Source organism: Oryzias latipes, chromosome 17 (assembly GCF_053564925.1).
Source record: "Oryzias latipes strain Hd-rR chromosome 17, Olatipes_Hd-rR_3.1".
NCBI lineage: Eukaryota > Metazoa > Chordata > Actinopteri > Beloniformes > Adrianichthyidae > Oryzias > Oryzias latipes.
In genome coordinates this window covers 10,828,740-10,835,817 of record NC_136253.1, presented here as the reverse complement: position 1 = coordinate 10,835,817, position 7,078 = coordinate 10,828,740, and positions in this window count along the sequence as shown.

Here is a 7,078-nt window from a genome sequence, read left to right as displayed (position 1 = left end):
GGTCCACCATATCCTTCCCCAGGGTTGGACGTTCCAGCCGATGCAGGAGGAAACCCATAAATTAGTGGTGGCGTACAAGTTTGTGTCTGTGTCCTGTCCTCCTGTACTGCATGGGGGGGTTCCACTAGAGGCGCTGTACACACCTTCAAAGAGTTTCTGTGTATGGTCAATGCCCGTCCTCCTTTTTCTGGTTGAACGCGATACACTACCCCGGTGTCCCCCACAGTCTCCAAAATAACATATGGGTCCGAGGACCACCGTGAACACAGTTTACCTTTGCCTTGCCTATTTCGGTCCCGCAGCCACACTCGTTCCCCAGGCACCAGTGGCAGAGCATTCACCTTCCTATCATAGGACTGTTTACTTTGCAATGTGGCCTTGTCTACCCTTTTCCTTACTAGGCTATATGCAAATGAGAGCCTCTTTTGATGATCGACTACCCAGCCACCCAAGTCATGGCTTCTCTGTTGTGGGCCCACATTGAGTACTACATCCACCGGCAGTCTTAAATGTCGACCAAACATAAGGAAAGCCGGGGTGTAGCCTGTCACACTATGCCTGGTATTATTGTAAGCCTGCAATAGTTCTGGTAAATACTCATGCCAGCGGTTTTGTTTTGAGGCCTCCAACGAACGGAGCATGCCCAGCAAAGTTTGGTTAAACCGTTCCACGCCACCATTACCGGCAGGATGGTATGGCGTAGTGCGTCTCTTAGCTATGCCATACGTCTCACACAGCTCTTTCATTAGTGTGGACTCAAAATTGGGTCCTTGATCCGAATGGAACCTAGCCGGACAGCCAAAAGGCTGAATAACATTAGTCCAAAGGGCCTTAACCGTAGTCTGAGCAGTCTGGTCCCGTGTAGGGATAGCCCAGGCAAATCGGGTGAACAGGTCAGTTGCAACCAAGATATTTGGATAAATATCTGTAGGCCGACCTAATGACAAAAAGTCAATACCCACTATTTCGAGTGGGTATGACACTGCGATTGGATTCAACGGCGCCCTAGGTTTTACTTGCTCTTTCTGCAGGTTACAAGAGACACAACCCTGATGGAACTGACGCACCTCTCTTTCCATGTTGGGCCAAAAGAACCGTTGACGAAGTCCAGCTAGAGTTCGGTCGACACCAGCATGCGCAGTGGCCTCGTGCATCTTCTTCCAGACTTCGTGACTCTTAGCACTTGGGCACACGATCTGAAAGCTCGACTCATGCGTAAAAGGATTAATGACTTGACGGCAGAGTATGTTGTCCCTCACCTTGAGTCTCTTATGTTGTTGCAACAACTGCCGAGCTCTGAGGGGTAATGCCAGACGTTCGGACTTGCTTGGCACAGTCTGAGTCTCCAGAAGTCCTTTTACAGTTTGTATATCCGCGTCCGCAGCCTGGATCTCCTGCCACTCAGTTCCACCAACCTCCTCTCCGCTTCCTTCTGGGGCCAACTCGATCGCCAGCGTTACTGGCGCCATTTCCATCTCTTCAGTCTGGAGCTGTGTTGTCAAGGTGCTACTTGGGTTTCTTGACAGTGCATCAGCATTAGCATTGCTCTTCCCTGGACGGTACTTTATGTCGTAGTCAAATGAAGCCAATTGTGCAACCCACCGTTGTTCTGTTGCTCCCAGATGTGCAGTCTGCAGATGGGCAACTGGGTTGTTATCTGTGAACACTGTGAACTTCACTCCAGTCAGATAATCTTTAAATTTCTCAGTCACAGCCCACTTGAGAGCAAGAAGCTCAAGCTTGAAGGAACTATAGTTGGCATCATTTCGTTCGCTTGGATGGAGGCTACGGCTAGCATAGGCTATCACCCGTTCTCGCCCGTCCTGAACCTGAGCAAGGACTGCACCCAACCCTTGATAACTGGCATCAGTATAAACAAGGAATGGCAATGAATAGTCGGCATAAGCCAAGACGGGTGCTTCAGTTAAAGCAGTCTTCAGCGTCTCAAAGGCTTTTTGGCAATCTGTGGTCCACTGTACTCTCCCGGTTCCAGACTTATTGTTAGCAGGAATGCCTGTCAATAGTTGGTTTAATGGGCGTGCGATCCTTGCAAAGTTAGATACAAAGCGGCGATAATAGCCAGCCAGTCCCAGAAATGATCGCACCTGTTTTATGGTAGTAGGAGGTGGCCAGTCCTGAACAGCTGAAAGTTTTTCTGGGTCCGGCTTGACTCCTTGTTTGTCCACTATGTGGCCTAGAAACTTTACTTCCTGTTGAAGCAACTTACACTTGTCCAAGCGCAACTTTAAGCCATGATGCCTCAGTCTTTCAAAAACTCCTTCCAAATCCTGTAAATGTGAGGAGAAATCAGGTGAGTAAATAATAATGTCGTCCAAGTACACCAGTAAAGACTCCGACAGTTGTCTGCTCAGGCACTGTTGCATCAACCGCTGGAAGGTAGCTGGTGCATTACAGAGTCCGAAAGGCATACGGTTAAACTCAAAGAGGCCCAGGGGTGTGGTAAAAGCAGTCTTTTCGCGGTCCTTTGCATCCATGGCAACCTGCCAATAGCCACTGGCCAAATCGAGAGTTGAAAACCACTCAGCATGAGTCAAGTTGGTCAAAGTCTCCTCAATCCTGGGAAGTGGGAAAGCGTCTTTGTGAGTGACTGCGTTTAATTTTCTGTAGTCCACACAAAATCTCAAACTGCCATCTTTTTTCCGGACCAACACAATAGGGGCAGCCCAAGGGCTACAACTGTCTCTGATTACTCCTTTTTCCAGCATGTCAGCAAGTAGAGTCTTCATTTCTTTATACATTGCAGGAGGCAGGGGTCGATAACGCTCTTTAATGGGGGGTGCATCTCCTGTATGTATGGTATGCTGTACCAGATCAGTGTGCCCAAAATCCTCATCGTGTTGTGCAAATACCCCTGTCCACTTTTGCAACAGGGCCTGTAGGTCCGTCCGTTGGTCTTCTGTGAGATGAGGCTGATTAACGAGAGCACTCACCTCTTGGGATGGCTTCTGGCTCTGTACAGCTACTGTGTCCACCAGGCAAACCTCAACGACAGAGTCACATTTAGCAGCCAAACTTAAATCCCTGGGTCCATGGACATCTACTTCTTCAATGTGATAGAGTTTGGCCAACTTCTGGTAGTGACCTATACTAACTGAGTGAGAATGCGGATTTAGAAGCCTCACAGGGACTCTTCCGCTCTTGACCACAGCAAGCGTCCTAGCCACACCAATATTCGGCAGTTCAGGCCCTGCTTCAACTAGAGCACAGTAGTCTGTCCCTCCTGGGCCCATCTGGGCTCGTCCCTGCACCAACAATTCAGTTCTTGGGGGAATTTTAATGGGGTGCCGGCTGGCTAGCCGCACAAACCCTAAACATCCATCGCCCGCCGTGGTGGCCCTGACTCTCCGGCATGTGACAAAAGCATCTCTCCAAACTTTTTGTTTTTGTAGCTTGGGTGGGCAGGCAGTATGCCTAGCTGGCCAGTTAAAAAGGGTGTCCCAGCAAGCAGTCACAACGTTCATCCCAATAATGAGGGGGTGCGAACAATTTTTATCTTCGACAATCACGACCCCACGTGCAGGTATTTCAATACCTTCTATCGCAAAATCTAACACTGCATAGCTAGTGTAAGGGATTTCAAGACCATTGGCTGCCCGCAACTGAAACACCACAGGGACTTTACCTAGCTTAGCTAGGGTAAAATGCTGCTCAAAGAGACTCTGCTGCATTAATGTCACCTGAGACCCTGTATCAAGTAGCCCAGTCAGCTCCACTCCTTCAATATTCACACAGATGTTGGGACAATCACCAATGACAGCCTCTGCGGCCCTTTTTTCCAACGTGGATCCAACCCCTGCCCCTTGGACCTCAGCAGCAGGGATGTCTAGTTTAACGGCGTCTGTGAAGTGGTTGGCGTCCTACAAAACCTTGAAATGTGACCAGATTGTTTACATAGGCGACAAATGGGTCTACCTTGTTCATCCCATTGATTCATCACTGATGTTGGTCGTCGCCGACCCCTTCTGGTTTGAGAAGGGAGTTGTCTTTCGGTGACCCCTGGCTGCAGAAGGGGTTTAATCTCCTGAAGCAATTCCTGTGTTAGGCCTGACATTTGCATCTTCACATCCTCCATGATTTCTCGTTTCAGTTTCTCTCTCCAGTTTGTATCCTGTAACGACAGAGGTGCACATGGGCCGCTTACTGCTGTGCATGTTACCTCAGATTGTGAGTTCCCTCGGTCAGCGTCCAACAGCAGCGCTTCATTTCTGATAGACGAAAAGTCCTGGTCCGGATTGCGACGAACATAAGTCCTCAGGGCCTGAGCCAAAGGGCCTTCCTGCAGCCCCAACAGCAACTGATCTTTTAAGGCTGCGTCTGAGGGGGCATCATCAGGGTCATGTCGCCGCAACCTGCAGTACAGTTCTTTTAACCGCAGAATAAATGAGGGTACTGATTCGTCGGATTGTTGCATGCATCTGAAAAACTGAGCTCTTAAAACAGGGATGGGGGTTCTATCCCCATATACAGAATCTAAATATAAAAGAATCTTTCGAACTGTACCCTTTTCATCATCTTCCAGCACACTAATTTGTCGTTTTGCCTCCCCAACTAATGCACCTAATACAATATCAACTTTCCGGCTTTCAGATAAGTCTTGTGAACCCAACAGGCCTAACATTTGTTCTTTCCATTCACAGTATTTTACATCATCACCAACCCCTTTAAATTTTGGGAGCCAGGGGGCGCCAGGGTACACCGGCATCATCATGATATGTTCCTTTGGTTAACTGTGGGCACCCTTAAAACCTGGATCCTGCCGACAACGCCAAAATTTATGTCGGGCCCCGCCTTTGCCAAATAGGGGGGTCCGGTTAAATTGCTACACCCAAAAGATTCAGGACCAGGGGAAGAGCGCCACACAGAAAACCCAAGGAACAATTGTTTTTTTAAACTGCAATAATTTAATCCAATAAAAACATGCAGCCACAACACGACAAAGCCCAAACGGTTAAAACCTAAATAACTAAGACCAAATGTTTAAAAAGGTAGTAAAAACAGTAAAAAACTTTAAAGAGGGACCTCATAAAAACATTGTTAAAATAGTTAAAAGAAATAGTCCATGAAGCACCAGGGAGACAGGTCCTGCAGTCAGCCAAAGTCTTGTCTTTGTCCACCCTCGCAGGCGTGGTGGGGTGTTCCTCCCAACATCTACCTGCAGAGTGAAGATAGATCCTGCGAGTATCTCAGCTGTGTGGGGCAAACAGGCCTGGCTATATGCAGGGTGAGAGTGCCACTGGAAGGGTAGAGGATACTCACACACCGGCAGGGCTCCTCACCCTGCCTATGAGTGTATGTCGCACTGTGGCACTCCTGTCCTGGAGAAGACTCCTACACCGACTGCAGCTCCAGCCACACAGTTTGCCCCAGTGCTGTGTCCTTCAACAGCTACCAGCTACTCTCTTTTTTTTCTCCTGCTGCCAGTGCAGCTTTATGGGTGGGGCCATCAGCTTACTGATTGGACACCCAGGTGTGTCCAATCTGGGACTCAGTCTTCATGGGGGTGAAACAACACAAAAACCAACTCCAACATAAAGGCATGCAAACAAAAATCAGAGAAGACTTCCTCCATCAAAACAAACTTCAACACAAAAGCATGCAAAAAATGACAGGAAAAGGTTTCACCACACAACACTCCTCCTCCTTTTCACATTCCACCATCCATTTTAGAAGAACATAAACACTCACCTGAGCACAGGTGTTAGCTCACCTTTGCACTAATAGTTTGCATGATTGAATGAATGAAAGATTTCACACTAGTTGGTTTAAAGGCATAGGTATGCGTTCGTGAACACTATCTGTTTTGTGTGCATGTTGACATGTGGACATTTTTGCGGCTAGCAGGTGTGTTGATAATATTTGAGTGTGTGTGAACAGGCCCCGCCCTTTTTGTACTACATTTGAACCGTACCGTAACGATAAACAACCAGTAAACCTGTCTGCTCTATGCTGCTTCATGGTCTTACCCCCCTTCCCCTCCTATTATCACCCTCCTACCCCCCCCTCTCTCTAACGTCCCTCTCTCTTCTTCCCCTCTTTCCTTTTCCGTCCGGTCCAACACCAAAGATTTTCAAACATGATTGAAATTAATAAATTTTGGCCTCAATTACAAAAGGGGTTTATTCAGACATACCTTTGGTTTGTCTGAAGATGAATAACCCCTCTTATTAAAATAAAATATGTCCAACACAAGAGGCCCTCAGCTCTCATCTGTTTGCCTAGCTGTTGGACAGGACAAGTTAAAAAAAAAAAAAAATAAAAAAAAAAAAAAAGAGAGACCAGCCACTGGGCATTGCTGTTATGTGCTTACTCTTTCTACCATATGCTTTTCCAGTACTGTTTAGTTTCCAGCTTTGGTGGGTCTGCTCGGCTGTTTGACCCTGCCACTGAGCGCACACTTTCGCAGGCTGAGTTGCGAACAGCCTGTTAATCCGTCTGGCTTCATTGTCTCTTTAGGCGGCTGCTCAAGGCTAAGAGCCTTTGTTTGGCAGTTTCCAGTGCTTCAGGTATGGGCATCTGGCTGTATCTCGTCGGTACTTGCTTTCTCATTGTACCTCTTTGAGCCTCTGTCAGCTTACTCACATCCTTCCGAGTTGCCTTGATTTTGGCCTCTAACCGTTGCTTCCATGGTGGGTATTGTTTTCTTCCATGGTTGCTCTTATAGCCAAGCATCTCAAGGATCGCTGCTGCTGAAGTGTAAACCAGTTCATTGGTTTCTGTGATTGTTGTGGTAGGAATTGCCCTCAATGTTTCATTCCCAGTTTCCTAAAGACTTTCAGGCGGTACATCACCTAACCGTTGTAGCTGGTGTCTGGGTTGCCTAGTGGTCATTCTAGACATGATCTTGTCTTTCAGGTCAGTTGCTGCCTTGCTCAGCATATCTGTAGTTGTTGGGGCTGTGTACCCGAGCTCAGAGTGGGAGTGTGGTATAGCGTCCTCTCTGACCTGCTGTTCTGGCTCTCCCGTGGTATTGTATTGAATTGCTTCAATCTCAAGTTGTGATAGGAGTTGCCGTTTGTGGATCTTAGAGCATTGGGCGACCAGTTGTTTGGCAGTTAGC